Raw genomic sequence first — 20,067 nt, forward strand, 5'->3', positions numbered from 1 at the left:
TGATCAACCTTTTCCTCTCCTCTCCTCTGAATCTCCCTGGCCTCTGGTAACTACTGTTCTACTCTCAACTCCTTTAAAATCATTTTTTAAAAATATTCCACGTGTGAGTGAGAGCTTGTACTACTTGTTTTTCTGACCTGGCTTATTTCATGTAACATAAGAGCTTCAGTTTCATTGTGTTTTAGCAAATAACAAGATTTCATTCCTTTTATGCCTGAATGTTTTTTTCATTGTGTTTATGTAGCACATAGATCTTGTCATAAATCATAAGATCAGGACAGATTTGGCCTGGTCAATGATTAAAAGATGTTCCCAAAGGTGAGGCAGTCTCCAGGGTCAGTCTAATTAGCTAGTCTTCAAAATGTCTTATAAAATGACATCTACCCAGGAGAAGTCACCAATGTTTCAGTAAAATAACTGTTGTTTGATATAGTTTTGGAGTTTGCATATTTGAATGGACTATAATTCTTAGAAAAATTGCACTTTAGCTCTTCTAAATGAGAACCATATGTTAAGGAGAACATTTATTTAATGAAAACAATCCGTTCTCGAGCCATAATATTATAATTATAGAATATATCACAAGGCACTAAGATTCAGTCTTCTAGTTATTTTGCTAAATAGTCATATCATTTCTGGTATCTGTTGACAAATAATAAAAACCCCATGGAACAAGGTAATTCAGAAAAGCACCTGTGAGCTTTTGAGAACAGAGATTCTATTCATCTTTTCATAGTCAGCAATAGCTAAGAAAAGGTACTCAGTGGGGAGAAAGGAGGCAGGAGGAAGGAAGACAGGAAAAAAAAACCTCACTTCTGCCAATAGTGAGTTGGCAGAAGTGAGTTTTTTGGTTTTTTTTTTTTTTTTTTTTTACTAAATGAATATTTAATTTACTAAACAAATATTTAATAATATTTTTCTCATTTTTTGTCAAGAACTAGGGGTCATGGGGAGGGAGAGAGAGAGGAAGGAAAGTGATGAAAATGTAGTTGGCCAATGATTCTGTGAATGTTCTGTTTTCCCTAAAGTGGCCCAGGCCAACCAGGAGGACAGGGATCCAGCTCTCTTTGCAGACAAGCCTGCTCTTAGACTTAGAGCCAGGGCTTATGAACCAGCCCAAACCACAGGAAAAAAGAATCTGTTTCTGATATGATATTCAGCTTGGTCCCTTCAGTAAGAGTCCTGGCTGGACACATGAAAAGGAAAGGAAAGTGAGGAAAGGAAGCGTCATCCTCCTGGGTATTGACAACACCCCTTCATGACTCTCCTGTGCGTCTGGGCTCCTCATAATTCAAATCAATGTCCAGAATCACACAATCTTGGTTGAAAATGTCCTCACTGATCATCATTCCAGCCCTGCCTGATTCCCAGATCTCCTCCAAACTGCCTCAGAGGAGTGGCCACGAAGCCTGAGCCTGAGCACCCCAGAAAAAGGAAACGTGACTGTCTGAAATAGCCCATCCTGTTCCAAGCTTAATGGTTTGAAACTCTTAATTGTAATTAGAGATCCTCCCTGTGAGCTGACATTTGCCTTCTTGAATCTTCACCTGATGGTTCTAACTCTGTCATCCGAAGTCACACAAATAAATCAAATTCTTTGCACTAAAAGGAATGCCATATTTCCCCTGGGTTTCCTCTTTAGACTAAATAATCATATCCCCATAGGCACTTTCGCTTATAAAAATCCCTTTAAAAGTGAGATGCCCCAGTCTGAACTCAATATTTTTTAGTATAACCAGTCCACAGTGCAGAGAGAGCACCACTTCCCTAGTCAAGGGCACTCTGTCCCCACTCCTCTAATCCCATGCTTACATAAGACCCCTTCCATCTTGCATTATTTACCCTCTGCAAGTCTCAATTTCCACATCTGTAAAATGAGGATGATAATAATACTGATTCTCAAGGAACTGACTGAAAGCATTACCAACTAATGCTTTGTGCACTGGAAAGTAAGTGATTGTTCTCATTAAAAATTTAGAGGGAGAAAACATGATATTTTCCCCTTCTTCACATTGTCCCTAGCCTCAAAATAAACTCAATTTTGATGATTTGACAGGATGGAGAATGAAATCTCAGAAATGATAATGAGAGACACTCATAAGTTAGAAGTCAAAGCCTTAGATGAATTATGAGTTAACTAGTGATGCATAACAAATTATTCCAAAACTTAGTGACTTAAAACAACATACATTCATCATATCAGAGATTTTGTGGTCAAGAATGCAGGTGCAGCTTTGAGAGCCTGCATCTGAGATCACTCACGTGGCTATTGGGAGGGCCCAGGTGCTTGCTGGTTGTTGGAGAGATGTCAGTTCCTTATCATATGCCTGAGCCTCTAGAGGGCAGCTAGTTGCTTAGAGCAAGTAAAGAAGAGAGGGTGAGCAAGACTAAATCTTTTAATGACCTTATATTATAAAGTAGATCCCGTCACTTCCACGGCATGATATTTGTTAGAAGTGAATAAGAAAGGGTAGACCACACATGAGGCAGGAGTTGGGGGGATTATACAAGGGCATGAATAACAGGCAGCAGGGATCACCAGGGACCATCTTAGAAGTGCCTACCACAGTGAGATCATGCCCATCTTGTCAATAAGGAACTGAGGAATAGATACACACACATACATACACACACACACACACACACACACACACTCCACTTCCAGACTTTCTACAGTTTTGAGCATCATTGATAAGAAACAATCAAATGTCAGAGAAGGAAACCACCTTGTCTGAATCAGCCCTCTCACCTTACCATTGAGAAAACCAAAACCCTGAAGAGGGAAGTGGTTCTCCAAGGTTGCTCATTAGCTTACAGTCCAATTCTGGCCTAAGCCCCATCTGACTCCTGATCCACTGCAGATATTAACTTTCCACACCTTAGGACATGAGTTTTGGAGGAGCCAGGAGCAGAATGTTAGGGTTTGAATATGAGGTGTCCCCCCCCCCCCCCCCCCGCAAAGATCCTGTGTTCATGCAGGAATGCTCAAAAATGAGATAATTGGATTATCAGAGTCATGACCTAATCAGTCTATCTTAATTTGAATGGACTGACTTGGTAGTAACTCCAGGCAAGAGGGCAGGGCTGGAGGAGGTAAGTTCCTGGGGGCATGCCCTGGAAAGGTTCATCTTCACTGCAACCCCTTCCTCTTCCTTTCTCTGATTTCTGGCTACTATAAACAGAGCAACAAGCACCCTACCATGCCCTTCCACCATGCTGGTCTGCCTCATCTTAGGCCCAGAGCAATGGACTAGACCCACCATGGACTGAACCTCTGAAACTGTGAGCCAAAATAAACCTTTCCTCCTCTAAGTTGTTCTTGTCAGGTACTCTTGCATCACGGTAGTGAAAAGCTGCCTATTACACTGGGCAATGGCATTAGTTTTTATAGAAGATAGAGATGAATAATAGTATCTGTTCTGTCTTCCAAATCAGTGAATCACATTTCATTTTAAGTTTCAAGACCTGTATCAACAAAAAATGGCAAATTGATAAGCATATATTATTGATTGATTCCCCTTTAATAATTATTGTTTGGGGTTTTGTTAGTTTGTTTCTTATTTCAATGAGAAAATAGAACAAAATTCTGCTTTTACCTATAAACTAGGAAATTTTCATGCTAAGAAATGTAAGTAAGTCCTGTTATCTTAAAAAAAATCATGCCACTTATAAAATTAAAATACAGAATGGTGGAGAATTAGGCTAGAGCCCAGGGTATCATCTTTAAAGTCTCCATGTGCTCAGGAGTAATTTATGAAAGATTTGCAATTTATGAATTTTTTTAGTTGATGTGAATGCCTTGACTCATGGAACATTCTGATTTAATTTCACCATCAACTATCTCTTAGCCATGTGCACGGTTAACTGAGGGCTCAATTGATCAAGTAATAGCTGACTGGCCAAAAAGTCACTCTTGGGTTTGGCTGATGGAAAATGAACTCTTGCATTCTTTCCTGAGTGTTAAGTGCAGCACAAATTATTCATGGGCCTGCTGGCAGATGCAGGGAGTTAATAAATCATCATGGCTTGATGCTTGTTGCTCATATCCATGAAATCTACCTTATTGCAGTTGATGGTGGGGCTAGGAAGGATCCGGTGGACTTGATATCTGAAGTTGTGTAATTGACTTAGAATCTTCCAGACCTATAGCTGTTTTTACTCTGACATTTCATTTTTATAACTTTCTCACCATGTTCTTATTATAAAAACAGGGATGGGTAAACCTAAAACAAATGGTCTCACTGTCAACCAGGCAAGCACACACGGAATCCAAGAGAAAGTTAAGCCAGCCTTTATTTCAAGTCCAGAAAGAAAAGTTCTAACCATGTCCAGTCCATGGGATAGACTCTCTAGTGGCACAGTATGTCTCCACATTCTCTCTGAGGGTACCAGGTCTTGGTCCTGGTCTCTTGAGGAGAGCAACCCATCATATCTCCACTATGCACTCCTCCTCACATCTCTGTTGATCCCATGATTCCCCCAAGTCCTCGGCCCTTTCCACCTCCTCTGTCTTCCTCTTCAAGGTGCTTCCTTTCTGTACTTTACCCTTATTGGGAATTATAGGTCATTCTGTCTTCTGGCACCCCTGAATGTGTAGAAAGGGGAGGACCAATTAATATTCTCACTGTGGAAGAAGATAAAGCATCTGAAAGACAACTGGCCCCTTCCAACTCCAATGATGAAACCTCAGCCAGCACATCTACAATTTGTCCTCCCCTCAGCATTGCGCAGCATTCCAAGGGTTCACTATCACCTTGGCCTTGGCAAGTGACAGTCTCCATTTGGGGATAAACAGAGGATTTAAAATATCTTCTATCATGAGACAGCAGAAAGTGGTGACCAGAGCTTCAGAAGATGTGGGAGATAGGGAAGAGTTAACAAGTACAAAGATACAGTGGGATAGGAGAAAGGACTTCTAATGTTCTACAGCAAAGTAGAGAAACTACAGTTGACAACAATTGATAGATATTTCAAAACAGAGGATTCCAAATGTTCCCAACAAAAAGAAATGATAAATATTTATAAACAAAATATTTGAGGTGGTTGATATACCAGTTGACCTAATCTGATTATGCATTGTACACATGTACTAAAATATCACACCGAAGCCCATAAAAAATGTGTAATTGCTATTTGTCAAGAAAAATTATATGTAAATAGATATATCTATTAAAAATAAAAAAATAGATTTTTTAAAAATCTTCCATCATACTCAAAAAAATCAAGGATTGAATGTTTACTTACATATGTGGAAGTTGGAGCAAAATAGGGGGAAAAGAGGGTGTTGGATATCATAAAGATATGGAGAAAATTAGTGGAATAGAAGAGATTGAGAGGTAGGGAAGAGGGATGGGAAAGGGGAAAAATGCAGAATGAACAAAACAAAATACTCTATATGCATGTGTAAATATACTACAGGGAATTCCACCTTTACATATATGTAGAAAGCACCAATCAAAAATAAACGAAGAGGATTAAAGATGGCGGCGAGGGGAGTGCATTGCCCCCGTGTGCTGCTTCACTGTGTGGAAGTATGACAAGTCAGGACGGCTAAAGGATATCTTGTTAGGAATTTCCAGCAATAGTGGGGTGCTCCGGAACCTGGAGGAAGGATTTCCATCGCACGAGGATCAGCTACGGGGACTCAAACGCGAGAGGTTTGTCGCACTGCTTATTCAGCAAATCGGCCCGAGGCTAGAATCTGCAGCGTGCGCTGGGATAGAGACGCAGGGTTACAGCGCTGCAGTTTCTGCCAGCCGCGCAAGCACCGTACTCAGGGCTGAATTCTGGGTTCGAGACGGGGGAAGGAAGCGGTTCATCTCGGTTCTCCACACCGGTCAGACCACAGAGGAGGCCAGCAGCCACCATGTTGGTAAACTGACGTCACCACCGCTGTTTTCGACTGACCGCAGCTCATTCAGCCATAGAACAGGTAATTTCAGGCTGCAATTCGCCTGCGGCTTGCAGACAGATTGCTAGGGCTCAGCGCCTGGGTGCTTCTTAGAACCTGATCTTATCGGAGTGAATACCCAGCGCGGGGCAGCCGAGTTCCGGCTCCCGGAACCGCCCTGGCCCAGGGCTGCTGAGCCCGCAGAGGCTGCTTCTTGGACCCTGCGCCTACCAGAGCATACAACAAGCACTAAGCAGCCGAATTACGGCTCCCGGAACTGAGCCCGCGGGGACTGCTTCTTGGAGCTTACATTTATAGGAGCTTACACCAAGCACGGAGTGGCCGAGTTCCGGCTCCCGGAACTTCCCTGGCCCGGGGCTAGGAGCCCGCGGAAACTGCTTCTCGGTCCGGGTCCTGCTGAGGGCCGGTCAGGACTCACCCGGTGCTTTGGTTGCCCGGCAAGGGGAACGAAATGCTGCCATTCGCATAGGATACCAACATGGCAGAGATCTGATGTCTGCAGAAAGCGGCGGAGGAGGGAACTTCATCAATACCAGTGGTGACATAAGCAGTTGGTCTCCTGGTAGGGGGGGTGAGGCACAGTCACCCGAGTCTCCTCAATTTGTCGTCAAGCCAGAGGGAAGGAGCCGGGCCGCCGCCAGCGCCCGGAGCAGGCCCAGCGGCTCGCCAGTGTGGTGACCGCGTGACCCCAATTGGAGAGGGGGCGGAGCGGAGCCGCCACCCGCAACCGCAAGGTGGGCAGACCCGCGACCCAGTGGTACATGGGCGTGGTAGGAGGGGCAGGGCAGAGCCGCCGTTCGCGCTTGCAAGGTAAACAGACCTGTGTCAGCCTGGCGGGTCAGGCCCAGTGGCCTGCCAGTGTGGTACACAGTCACCCCAACTGGAGTAGGGGCAGAGCAGATCCTTCTCCCATGCCCAGATCAGGCCCTGCCGGTGTGGTGGTCACGTGACCCCAATTGGAGTGGGGGCGGAGCGGAACCGCCACCCGTGCCCGCAGGGTGAGCAGACCAGTGATCAACCTGCAGATCAGGCCAAGGGGTCCGCAGGCGTGGTAGGAGGGGCAGGGCAGATCCGCCTCCCGCGCCTCCAAGGTAGGCAGACCTACAACAGACCGGCGGATCAGGCCCAGGAGCCTGCCGGCGTGGTACAAACACCACCCTAATTGGAGTAGTGGCAGAGCAGAGTCGCCGCCCGTGCCAGGAGCAGGCCCAGCGTCCTGCAGGCGGGGTAGCCATGACACCCTAATTGGAGTAGGGGCAGAGCAGAGCCTCCACCCGTGCCCCAAAGGTGGGCAGATCTGCGACCGACCAGCGGGACAGGCCCAGTGGCCTGCCGGTACGACAGACACGTCACCCCATTTGCAGTAGGGGCAGAGTAGAGCCGCCGCCCGCGCCTGCAGGGTAGGCAAACCTGCAACCGACGGGCGGATCAGGCCCGGTGGCCTGCCGGCGTGGTACACTCGTCACCCCAATTGGAGTAGGGGCAGAACACAGCCGCCGCCAGCTCCCAGAACAGGCCCAGTGACCTGCCGGCGTGGTAGCCACGACACCCCAATTGGAATAAGGAGAGAGCAGAGCCGCCGCCCGCACCTGCAGGAAAGATACGCAAGCAGTATGAAAAGACAAGGAAAGAAAGGACCACAAGCAATGCAGGTCAACGCAACTTTAGAAGAGGTAACAGCTGCAGCAGATGGAATGTCAGATAAAGAATTCAGGATATACATGCTTCAGATGATCTGGAGTATCAAGGAAGACATTAAACAGCAAAATCAGACAATGAAAGATCACTTCGACAACGAATTATGCAAACAAATCCAGGAAGCAAAGGATCAACTATACAGGGAGATAGAGGTTATAAAAAACAAACAAACAGAAATCCTAGAAATGCAGGAAGCAATAAACCAACTTAAAAACTCAATGGAGAATACTACCAGCAGAGTAGAACACTTAGAAGATAGAACATCAGACAATGAAGACAAAGTATTTCAACTGGAAAAGAACATAGACAGCTCAGCAAGACTGTTAAGAAACCATGAGCAGAACATCCAAGAAATATGGGATAACATTAAGAGACCAAACTTAAGAGTCATTGGGATACAGGAAGGTACAGAGCTCCAAACCAAAGGAATGAGAAGTCTATTCAATGAAATAATACAAGAAAACTTCCCAGACTTGAAGAATGAGACAGAACCCCAAATCCTAGAAGCCTACAGGACGCCGAATGTGCAAAATCATAAGAGATCCACACCTAGACACATTATAATGAAGATGCCCAACATACAGAATAAGGAGAGAATTTTAAAAGCTACAAGAGAAAGGAAGCAGATTACATTTAGGGGTAAGCCAATCAGGATAACAGCTGATCTGTCAACACAGACTCTGAAAGCTAGAAGATCCTGGAATAACATATTTCAAACACTGAAAGAAAATGGGTTCCAACCAAGAATTGTGTATCCAGCGAAATTAAGCTTCAGGATGGAGGATGAAATTAAAACCTTCCACGATAAACAAAAGTTTAAAGAATTCGCAGCTAGAAAACCATCTCTTCAAAACATCCTCGCCAAAGCATTACAGGAAGAGGAAATGGAAAATAACAATGAAAACCAACAGTGGGAGGTAGGACAGTAAAGGGGGGGGGAATAATCAAAGAGGAAAACAAACCATGTTTAGTAACAGAAATAAACAAATATGGCTGGAAGAACAACCCATATCTCAATAATAACCCTAAATGTTAATGGCTTCAACTCACCAATTAAGAGACACAGGCTAGTAGAATGGATCACAAAACAAGACCCAACAATATGCTGCCTACAGGAGACGCATTTGATAGGAAAAGACATACATAGGCTGAAGGTGAAAGGTTGGGAAAAATCGTATCACTCATATGGACTTCGGAAACAAGCAGGAGTGTCCATACTCATATCAAATAAAATAGATTTCAAGCAAAAGTTAATCAAAAGGGATAAAGAGGGACACTACATACTGCTTAAGGGAACCATACACCAACAAGACATAACAATCATCAATATTTATGCCCCAAACAATGGTGCAGCTATGTTCGTCAAACAAACTCTTCTCAAGTTCAAGAGTCTAATAGATCACCATACCATAATCATGGGAGACTTCAACACACCTCTCTCGCCACTGGACAGATCTTCCAAACAAAAGTTGAATAAGGAAACTATAGAACTCAATAACACTATTAATAACCTAGACCTAATTGACATATATAGAATATACCACCCAACATCAAGCAGTTACACTTTTTTCTCAGCAGCACATGGATCCTTCTCAAAAATAGATCATATATTATGTCACAGGGCAACTCTTACACAATATAAAGGAGTAGAGATAATACCATGCATCTTATCTGATCATAATGGAATGAAACTGAAAATCAACGATAAAAGAAGGAAGGAAAAAGCATACATCACTTGGAGAATGAACAATAGGTTACTGAATGATCAATGGGTTATAGAAGACATCAAGAAGGAAATTAAAAAATTCTTAGAGATAAATGAAAACACAGACACAACATATCGGAATCTATGGGACACATTGAAAGCAGTTCTAAGAGGAAAATTCATTGCTTGGAGTTCATTCCTTAAAAAAAGAAAAAACCAACAAATAAATGATCTCATACTTCATCTCAAAATCCTTGAAAAAGAAGAGCAAAACAACAGTAAAAGAAGTAGAAGGCAAGAAATAATGAAAATCAGAGCTGAAATTAATGAAATCGAAACAAAAGAAACAATTGAAAAAATTGACAAAACTAAAAGTTGGTTCTTTGAAAAAATAAACAAAATCAACAGACCCTTAGCGATGCTAGCGAAGAGAAGAAGCGAGAGAACTCAAATTACTAGCATACGGGATGAAAAAGGCAATATCACAACAGACACTTCAGAAATACAGAAGATAATCAAAAACTATTTTGAATCCTTATACTCCAACAAATTAGAAGATAGTGAAGGCATAGATAAATTTCTTAAGTCATATGATCTGCCCAGATTGAGTCAGGAGGATATAGAAAACCTAAACAGACCAATATCAATTGAGGAAATAGAAGAAACCATCAAAAGACTACCAACTAAGAAAAGCCCAGGTCCAGATGGGTATACAGCAGAATTTTACAAAACCTTTAAAGAAGAACTAATACCAATACTTTTCAAGCTACTTCAGGAAATAGAAAAGGAGGGAGAACTTCCAAATTCATTCTATGAGGCCAACATCACCCTGATACCTAAACCAGACAAAGACACTTCAAAGAAAGAAAACTACAGACCAATATCTCTAATGAACCTAGATGCAAAAATCCTCAATAAAATTCTGGCGAATCGGATACAAAAACATATCAAAAAAATTGTACACCATGATCAAGTAGGATTCATCCCTGGGATGCAAGGCTGGTTCAATATACGGAAATCAATAAATGTTATTCACCACATCAATAGACTTAAAAATAAGAACCATATGATCATCTCGATAGATGCGGAAAAAGCATTTGACAAAGTACAGCATCCCTTTATGTTCAAAACTCTAGAAAAACTAGGGATAACAGGAACATACCTCAATATTGTAAAAGCAATCTATGCTAAGCCTCAGGCTAGCATCATTCTGAATGGAGAAAAACTGAAGGCATTCCCTCTAAAATCTGGAACTAGACAGGGATGCCCTCTCTCTCCACTTCTGTTCAACATAGTTCTCGAAACACTGGCCAGAGCAATTAGACAGACGAAAGAAATTAAAGGCATAAAAATAGGAAAAGAAGAACTTAAATTATCACTATTTGCAGATGATATGATTCTATACCTAGCAGACCCAAAAGGCTCTACAAAGAAACTATTAGAGCTAATAAATGAATTCAGCAAAGTGGCAGGATATAAAATCAACACGCATAAATCAAAGGCATTCCTGTATATCAGCGACAAATCCTCTGAAATGGAAATGAGGACAACCACTCCATTCAAAATATCTTCAAAAAAAATAAAATACTTGGGAATCAACCTAACAAAAGAGGTGAAAGACTTATACAATGAAAACTACAGAACCCTAAAGAGAGAAATAGAAGAAGATCTTAGAAGATGGAAAAATATACCCTGTTCATGGATAGGCAGAACTAACATCATCAAAATGGCGATATTACCAAAAGTTCTCTATAGGTTTAATGCAATGCCAATCAAAATCCCATCGGCATTTCTTATAGAAATAGAGAAAGCAATCATGAAATTCATATGGAAAAATAAAAGACCCAGAATAGCAAAAACAATGCTAAGCAGGAAGTGTGAATCAGGCGGTATAGCGATACCAGACTTCAAACTATACTACAGAGCAATAGTAACAAAAACAGCATGGTACTGGTACCAAAACAGGCGGGTGGACCAATGGTACAGAATAGAGGACACAGAAACCAATCCACAAAACTACAACTATCTTATATTTGATAAAGGGGCTAAAAGCATGCAATGGAGGAAGGATAGCATCTTCAACAAATGGTGCTGGGAAAACTGGAAATCCATATGCAACAAAATGAAACTGAATCCCTTTCTCTCGCCATGCACAAAAGTGAATTCAAAATGGATCAAGGAGCTTGATATCAAATCAGAGACGCGCCATCTGATAGAAGAAAAAGTTGGCTACGATCTACAGTCGGTGGGGTCGGGCTCCAAATTCCTCAATAGGACACCCATAGCACAAAAGTTAATAACTAGAATCAACAAATGGGACTTACTCAAACTAAAAAGTTTTTTCTCAGCAAAAGAAACAATAAGAGAGGTAAATAGGGAGCCTACACCCTGGGAACAAATCTTTACTCCTCACACTTCAGATAGAGCCCTAATATCCAGAGTATACAAAGAACTCAAAAAATTAGACAATAAGAAAACAAACAACCCAATCAACAAATGGGCCAAGGACCTGAACAGACACTTCTCAGAGGAGGACACACAGTCAATCAACAAGTACATGAAAAAATGCTCAACATCTCTAGCTGTCAGAGAAATGCAAATCAAAACCACCCTAAGATACCATCTCACTCCAGTAAGATTGTCAGCCATTAGGAAGTCAAACAACAACAAGTGCTGGCGAGGATGTGGGGAAAAGGGTACACTTGTACATTGCTGGTGGGACTGCAGATTGGTGCAGCCAATTTGGAAAGCAGTATGGAGATTTCTTGGAAAGCTGGGAATGGAGCCACCATTTGACCCAGCTATTCCCCTTCTTGGTCTATTCCCTAAAGACCTAAAAAGAGCATGCTACAGGGACACTGCTACATCGATGTTCATAGCAGCACAGTTCACAATAGCAAGACTGTGGAACCAACCTAGATGCCCTTCAATAGACGAATGGATAAAAAAAATGTGGCATTTATACACAATGGAGTATTACTCTGCATTAAAAAATGACAAAATCATAGAATTTACAGGGAAATGGATGGTATTAGAGCAGATTATGCTAAGTGAAGCTAGCCAATCCCTAAAAAACAAATGCCAAATGTCTTCTTTGATATAAGGAGAGTAACTAAGAACATTGTAGGGACGAAGAACAGGAGAAGAAGATTAACATTTAACAGGGATGAGAGGTGGGAGGGAAAGGGAGAGAGAAGGGAAATTGCATGGTAATGGAAGGAGACCCTCAGGGTTATACAGTGGAGGAGGTAGAGAGAGAGGAGGGGAGGGGAGGGGAGAGGTGGGGAGGGGGGATGGTGGAGGATGGGAAAGGCAGCGGAGCACAACAGACACTAGTATGGCAATTTGTAAATCAATGGATGTGTAACTGATGTGATTCTGCAATCTGTGTATGGGGTGAAGGTGGGAGTTCATAACCCACTTGAATCAAAGTGTGGAATATGATATGTCAAGAAATTTGTAATGTTTTGAACAACCCACAATAAAAAATTAAAAAAAAAAAAAAATGACAAAAGCAAAAAAAAAAAAATAAACGAATAAGCCGGGTACAGTGGCACATGCCTAAAATCACAGTGGCTCAGGAGGCTGAGACAGGAGGATCACAAATTCAAAGCCAGCTTCAGCAAAAGCAAGGCACTAAGCAACTCAGTGAGACCCTATCTCTAAATAAAATACAAATAGGGCTGGAGATGTGGCTCAGTGTTTGAGTGCCCCTGAGTTTAATCTCTAGTACCCCAAAAAATAAAAATTAAAATAAACAAATAAATGAGTGAAAGGAAGATCAGTGAGAAAGGAGAATGGGGGGAGGGAAGAGGGGAGGGAGAGCAGAGGAAACAGGGACTGAAATGAAGTAAAACAAAGTCCATACTGTATGATGTGGTCAAAAAGAACCCAAATACTATGTATAACTATAATGCTCTCATTAAAAATTGAAAAAAATCTCCATCTAAAACTCAGGGCAGCTGAATCACTGGTGTTTAATGAGTGTATTTGCAGGGAAATGGGCAGGTGTGAGGTTCAGGAAGGGTAGGAAGGGGAAGGAATGGAGGCAGTCCCTCTCCCAATCTCTAGTCTCCTAGACATCCTGCCACTGGCTTTACAAAGTGGACAATGAAGAACAATCAGAGTGCCATGGATTCAAAGCATGAAACTGAGTCCAATTTGACTTTCTGATAAGGATAAAATTGATCAAAGATCTGTAAATGACCAGGAGGTTGACCTTTCTCCTTCCCAGTTTTAAGGATAGTGGGCACAAGGAGCAAGAGGACGATTACAGTTGCTATGAAAATAAAATGTTTATTCTTTGCATATCTAAGAGTAGTGACCAAATTCTAGATGAAAAGAATGTTGTGAGGAGGAATAGGCAGACTATCAGGAGGCAAGGAGAGGTTTCTCCAAGGAAGCCTTTGGAACCATCATTAAGGATAAGTGGGAAACGGTCTCTTCACACACAGTGAAGAATATGAACGGCATGAAGGAAGCATTGTCAGTTTCCTTGAACTACATTTAGGCCAATTTCTAGAAAAATGGTAGATTAGACTGATGTGGGAAATCTTCCTATTCCTCAAGCACTATATTATAATAAGCTTGAAATCAAGAAAGAGAAATCCTCGGGTTGCAGAAACAGAGAACATACTAGAAAATAGAGCTGTGGGAAGAAGTTGGGTTCAAAAGCTCACTAAGTTATGAGGTTACCACATACCACTCTGGACTGGGATTCCAAACTCTGACAAGGGGATTCCCTCCCTGGGTGCCATACATACCTAAGCCTAGAACTGAGCTGCTTGGATAAAGCTGAGAGTCTCAAAGTGTGTACCTGACTCTGAAATGGCAAGTAGAAATATTCTCTCCACTAACCCTAAGACAAAGGGAAGAATCTTACTATCTGCCTGGAACTCTACATGGGAAAAGAGTTACCATGATATTTCAAACCCAGTTTGTGCCCCCACAGAGGGAAGGAGGGATCTGAATTTAGATTACCTACAGGATTGTTTTGGTTTGAATGTGAGGTGTCCCCCAAAAGCTCACATGTGAGACAATCAAGAAGGTTTGGAGGAGAAATGATTGGGTTATAGCCTTAACATAATCAGTGAATTATTCCCTGATGGGATTAATTGAGTGGTAACTGGAGGCAGGTGGGTGTGGATGAAGGAAGTGGTTCATTGGGGACAGGGCTATGGGGTATATATTTTGCATCTGGGGACTGAAATCCCTTTCTGCTTTCTGATCATCATGTGATCTTTACTATACTCTTCTGCCAGGATGTTCTGCCTCATCTCAAGCCCCAAGGAATGGAGCCGGTCTTCTATGGACTCAGACCTCTGAAACTGTGAGCCCTCAAGCTTTGCCTCCTCTTATGTTCGTTCTGGTCAGATCTTTTAGTCGCAGCAGCAAAAAAGCAGACTAAAGCACGGGTGCAGACATTGAAAGTCATACATAACCATGAAAAATGGCCTGGGTCCCTGGTAAAACCCTATAGACACAATTTGATAAAAGGATAGTTCTACTACCCAACCAAGAACAACTAGTACTGCTGAAGATACATGAAAGAAGCAGTTTGATTTTTCTTCTTTTAAGAGAAGGGCGTAACTTCTAAAATCCAGAAAATGAGAAACTGATACAGAAACTTAGAAAAAATTTGGAGAATTTTCTCATCTCCTGAACCAATATTTTGTGAAGAAGATATAGAATTTTGAACCTAGGAGAGCATAAGAGATTACCTTATGTAGCCTCCTTGTAGAGATGAGAAAAGTGAAGTTACAATGGTCCACATAAGATTACAGGGTCAATTAAAGGAAGGGGCCAGCCTGCATACAAATCTCTAACTACTAATCCATGAAGGAAGCAAAGTAGTGTCACTTAGGGAGTCCCTAAAACTCCATTTGTGCCTTTGACTGTTTATTGAACACCTGCTATTTTGTAGTCTATTCTAGATTCTGAGCAGTTGAAGGACCTGCCCCTCCTCTGGAGGAGTCTATAATGCAAGATGAAAGATGTATTCTGCTGTGTTTGCCCAGTGACATTGCTCACTTGAGTCTCACATTTGCTTTTGTTATTTGCTTTAAGATAATAAATGAAGTGATTCCTGGGGGATCATTCTGTAAACAATTTCATTTGCCTGAGGTTTTTCAAGGACACCAAATGATGTCTACTCTGTGCCTAGAGGCTGAGTCTATGGAAGTCAACATGCTCTCGTGGCACCCTGGGAAAATGCAGATACCTTCTTCCTTATGTTCCAGGGGACCCTGCATTCTGTACTGAAAAGCACACTGCAAAAGGAGCCAGGAGATACAGGCTGTAGATGGTTTTTAATGCTCACATATTAACTTCTTCACCTATGAATTCTACCCCAGGGTTGTTGAAAGGGTGAAGACAGATAATAAATGAGAAAGCAGAGGTTGGGTAGTATTTTGTTTTGTTTAGAAAAATCAATTGTCTTACCTTCCTGGACCTCCTTTCCCTTGCCTGTAGGTTTGGATGCTGGATTAGATCAATGAAGCAAACAAGAACACCCTCAGAGGCCTGCCAGATAACAGAAATAAATGAAAGAGGGAAAGCCTTACCATAGCATAGTAGAGTTAGTTCAGGATCATGGCATAATTTGACAGACTTTTGAAGATATCAAATCCAATTTAAAATGGAAACAAACAAAAACACCCTCTGACAGCCAGATTGTGGCTCCCAAATCACACACTTCGTCATTCAATGTCCATCCATGGTATAGCCTTGCAAGTGTGTTTGTTCTCATGCATTTAAGTTGCAAATGGAGTCGGCTCTATGGGAGACTTCTTTCCCCAAAAAAATAATGTGATTCAAGTGTAGGGTTTGAGAGCCAGTAAGAGTGGGTGTGAGAGAGAAAAATGGTGAAGGAAGAAGGAAGAGAAAGAAAGGAATGAGGAGGGGAGAAGGACCAGGCAGGGTGATGGTGGTGGCTTAAGGCAGATAGCTGGTAACAGTTAATCCATTCTACCAATGCATTTCCAGAAGCCCCGTGCACACTACAGAGACCCCACAGAGAGTGAGAGAGTGCACTCACAGACCCCAAGTCTGTTGGTCCCCTACCATTTTCTGGAATCATCAGATCTTCCAAGGATATTTTCCTTCTTTTTTTACAGATTGTTTCGAAAGATGACATGCTGCTTACCCTTTTGCAATGGTACCAAGATTTGGAGGAATCAGTGCCGGGTTTCTGTTCTAAAAGGCTCAGGGGTCATTCCAGGAAAACTGGGCTAACTGGGCTGCACGAAATAACCACACAAGAGACACAAATACCTTTTTCTTTGGGGTCGCTGTGATGGCTTCTCTGACCTTAAGGGTCTGCAGGAAGAGAGAGAGCGAGAGCACACACTGACCCCTTTTATTGAGGAGAAGCTATTCAAATGAGGCAAGGGGTCAGGTTTCAGGGGGCTGAGTCTATCTTCATGATGTCCACTGTCAGCAGGTTGACTGACACCTGGGTAGGCCACACCCAAGGCCACGGTAAGAGAAGGGGACACACACAATGCACTTCCATGGAAGATTGTATCCTAAACAGGGCAAGGAGTTATACTACTAAGGAACAGGTGAGCATAGCTTCACCCATGGGGCTGTAGCAAGACACACTCATGCACGAGACACTGACCCTCGAACCCAAGAAGGGTGGGGAAAGCTTTGCCACATTTCTGCAACTGAGCACCTCAGCACCCAGCCAGGGAGTGTGACTCAGTCACGTGTAAGGTTGGTCTCCTACACATCACTTTCCTTTCCTTCTTGAATCTGGGGTGGCTCTACCTTGCTTTTTTTTAAAAACATTTTTTTTAGTTGTAGGTGAACACAATACCTTTATTTTGTTTATTTAGCTTTTATATGTGGTGCTCGGTATCGAACCCAGTGCCTCATGCATGCTAGGCAAGCCTTCTACGACTAAGCCAAAACCCCAGCCCTCTACCTTGCTTCGACCACTAGAATGCAGCAAAAATGATGTAGTACAACTTTTTTGGGGGGAGTAGGGGGAGCTTCCATGGATTAAATTCAAGGTTACTCAATCACACCCCCAGCCCTTTTCATTTTTTGTTGAGACAGAGTCTTGCTAAGTTGTCTACGGCCTTGCTAAACTGACAAGGCTATCTTTGAACTTGTGATCCTCCTGCCTCAGCCTCCAGAGCTTCTGGAATGACAGGCATGCACCACCGCATGCAGCAATGCAGTATGCCTTGTAGCTTGCACTTTCACCTCCTCCAAGCCCTAAACTGCATGGACCCAGAGGGAGCAGAGCTGCACAGCAGAGCCCAGCCAACCCACAGAGTTATGAAATCTTGAATTGTTTTTTAACCTACTTCTTTCAGATTACATAGTACGAGATAACCAAAGCATCCACAGTTATGGGCAGCCAGACCAAAGGACTTTTTGGCCATATCTTTGACTTTATAAATCAGACCCTAATGGGACACTCAGAACTAGAGCCTGTTTTTCAGAAAAGCTGACCTCACAAGCATCCTCAGGGTTTTCCCAAACATGGGGTTCACCTGATTATTTGAAAGCTGTACAACAGCACATGTATCATCAAGTTGGAGCCCTTTGTTTAACAGACTCTAAGGCTAGAGAGGTTAAGAAACTGGCTCAGAGTCACACAGCCATTTAGTGTTCAAACTTGAATTCAAAGCTTGAGTTTTAATTTAATGCCACTTTCTACCTTTCAATAAAATATGTGGCTTCCTACCTTTCTACCAAAATATTCCAATCACATTAGAATTACAATCACCCAGGCAAAATAATAGTCCCAGGAAGCATGCTTAGCAAATATTTAGACAAAATATAGTGTAATACAGCACATAAAGCATAGGTTTGAGGGTTAGAAACCTGGGTCTGAGTCCTGACTCTTCCATATATTCCCTTTATGGTCTCTTTGAGCCTATTTCTCATCTGGAAAGTTCTTCCTGACCTGAATTGTGAGAGTGCTTTACTGCTAAATGCACTCTACAGATATTAACAGGGACTATTTCTAGGGAAGAAGTCTGTACTTAGGACTTTCCTCTGTTTCTTTAGACTCCCAGAAGAGAGGTCTGAGTTGTCTTTAGATGTCTCAACGAAAGCTTAAGCCTGGTTTCCCTGCCTAAGAACCTTCCCCTGTACCCCAATAGCAAGTACCACACCTGGGGGCTGAGACAGGAGGGCAGTCAAGAGGACAGAGTCAGCTCCGCACCAGCTCCACTCTCACCCCACCCACTCTGATGAGCTCATGAGTCAGTGTTGGCCCCTAACCCCCCTGAGTGACCAGGATGGACAAGGTCCAGTGGTGTGGCTCCATGTAGTTTCCACGGCTTTGGGATATGTGCTGCCTCCACATCTTTCAAACACATTCAGGCCACCTATCGCCCCCTGAACCCAGGACATGAGACGTGGGGTCCCCAAGATGAGTGTTTCAAAACCATGACTGAGCTTGCCCTTGTCCCAGACACTGGAAAGTATCAGCTTCTCCTGTTAAGGAGGTAATATAGTCACTCTGCTCCTTGACAATCACACTTTCTTTCCTAGATCAAAACTAAATCTAATAAAAACTAAATAAATCTAATAAAAAACTAAAATTAATATCCAAATCCCATTGGGGGTGGGGGATGAGACCTGCTAATTTCTCATAGGGAAAATATGTGAGGTCCACTTGTCCACCATTGTCCTTCCCGGACTCCAGTCTATTCCCTGCAGCCATTGCTACTCATATTTCCCAGCTGCTCACGTTCTCCGTGCCCCAGCAGCCTGTCATGTTTTTTCCAAGTGAGACGTTATTGCTTCACTCTGCACACCCTGCTGTGATTGGCCACATGGAAAATGTAATTGGGCAAATCAGGATCAGAAGCGGTGGCTGTGCCATCAATGCTGCGTGCATGAGAGAGAGGCAAAAGCATCTGTTGACAGAAGAAGATGCACCAGGAATACACGAAGCAGAAACCATGGCTGGAGAACACATCCCAGCCCACAGTGAAGAGGGGGACCTCGGAGGACACTGGGAGTAGCCGGAACTGGAAGGCACTGAAACTGGTGCTGGGATGAGGACCTCAATTTTCTGGAAAGCTAAGGCTACTGGAAAAATGGGAAGAAAAGACTCATTTGATAAGAATGGGGGCGGATAATGGGGAGCAGTGAAAAATAAGACATAGTGGTAAGCCTGAGGAAGACAGTGGATGTCCAACCAAGTGAGAAGCAGAAACACCCAATTTGGTAATAGGGGTTTTAGAGGGCTACTGGTCCCACTTCCAGCAGTCCCTTCCCTTCATCTTCTAACCTATGACAACTGAATTGCTTCTAGTCTTATTAGAATGCAAGCTCCTTAAGGCATAGATATTTGCCATGTTGTTCAATAATGTGTACCCTCCAGCTCCTAGACCGTAGGTGCTTCAGGTATATTGTTTAATGAATGAACAAATTCAATAACATGCAGTGGGTTGAAAGGGAGAAGGAAGGCATTTCCTTATCTCCCTTTGACAGAGACTTTAATTTTGCTGTGGAAATAAACTGAATAAAGACAACAGTTTCCTCTAGTGGCTGGACTTTGAATGCAAGTGTGTTTTTAGGTAGTAGATGTAGTTTGCTGTAGACACTGGAAAGTTGTTGTCTTTGTTCAGGTTTCCCTGAAATAGAATTTGAGTTCAACCGTGGGGTGAGTCAAGGGTGAGGGAGTGAGGAGAGTTAGATGGAAGGAGAGAAAACTAATATAAGGGTAGAACACTGGGGTCACCAACCACGGACAATGAGGGCTCAATTGCATGGGGTCCTTCAA

The sequence above is a fragment of the Marmota flaviventris genome, chromosome 2 (assembly GCF_047511675.1).
Source record: "Marmota flaviventris isolate mMarFla1 chromosome 2, mMarFla1.hap1, whole genome shotgun sequence".
In the NCBI taxonomy this organism is placed as follows: domain Eukaryota; kingdom Metazoa; phylum Chordata; class Mammalia; order Rodentia; family Sciuridae; genus Marmota; species Marmota flaviventris.